Genomic DNA, 894 nt, shown 5'->3' with positions numbered 1-894 from the left:
TTGACGCGGTGCTGGGGGCGGCCGGCTGCGCCCATCCGCAGCAGCCCCGTTTCCTGTGGGTGCAGCGGGAGAGGCGGGAGCCAAACCCGCTCCTCGGCCGGTCGCCGTGGGGGGGGCCCCCCCCGTTTCTGTCCTCGCTCTCCCCGTGCTGCCCGCGAGCAGCAGATCATGAAAGTGTTCAAAGTTTCTCCTACGCTTGATTCACAAGAGCACTTTTTCTGTCGTTTCCCGGTCCGTATCAAAACCATGGGGCTGGTGGTCTTTTTTAGCCTAGCTTTAGCTTAGTTTTTACAGCTGTTAGCTATAGAGGAGCCTATGAATTACTCAAATGAAAGGTGTGGAAAAAAAATAATTACGTGGATTATTTTTTGTCATTTTTAATACTGACACTTGACATAGGAGAGGTTAGTTTCCCCACCATATTTTCTGTATTTTTTCCAAGTTCTGGCAAAAAGTTTAATGCCCAAAGTGTGTGTGTGAGGATAAACTTTACAGCTGGGGAACAGAGAAAGGCTGATTTAGGCAAAAATGTGCCCAAACTACTTTACAGAGGAATTGCAAACCATGGCTTTAACTTGGGGGGGAAAAAAAGCACAGAATTCACAAAGGTTGGGGAGTTGCTTCTGAAGATAATGTAATTCTTCATGAGCTGGGATGTATGTGTCATGCTAAAATAAACAGGTAGTACAGGAAAATTTGAAAATTCAAAGTCATTTTTTTTTCTGTTGATTATATCTTTAAGAAAATTCCCCTTCAGGAAGTAGTACTACAGTCAGTGAAGCTTCTTATTTAAAACTGCAAACGTAATGCATGTTAGCAGCATTTTCCTTTGCCTTCTCTCCCCCCCCCCCCCCCCGTTGGGTGTTATTTGTTTTTTTAGGGTTTTGGGGAAAG

The sequence above is a fragment of the Pygoscelis adeliae genome, unplaced genomic scaffold (assembly GCF_000699105.1).
Source record: "Pygoscelis adeliae isolate BGI_AS28 unplaced genomic scaffold, ASM69910v1 Scaffold34, whole genome shotgun sequence".
Lineage (NCBI taxonomy): Eukaryota > Metazoa > Chordata > Aves > Sphenisciformes > Spheniscidae > Pygoscelis > Pygoscelis adeliae.
Note: the sequence above shows the minus strand (reverse complement) of the source record.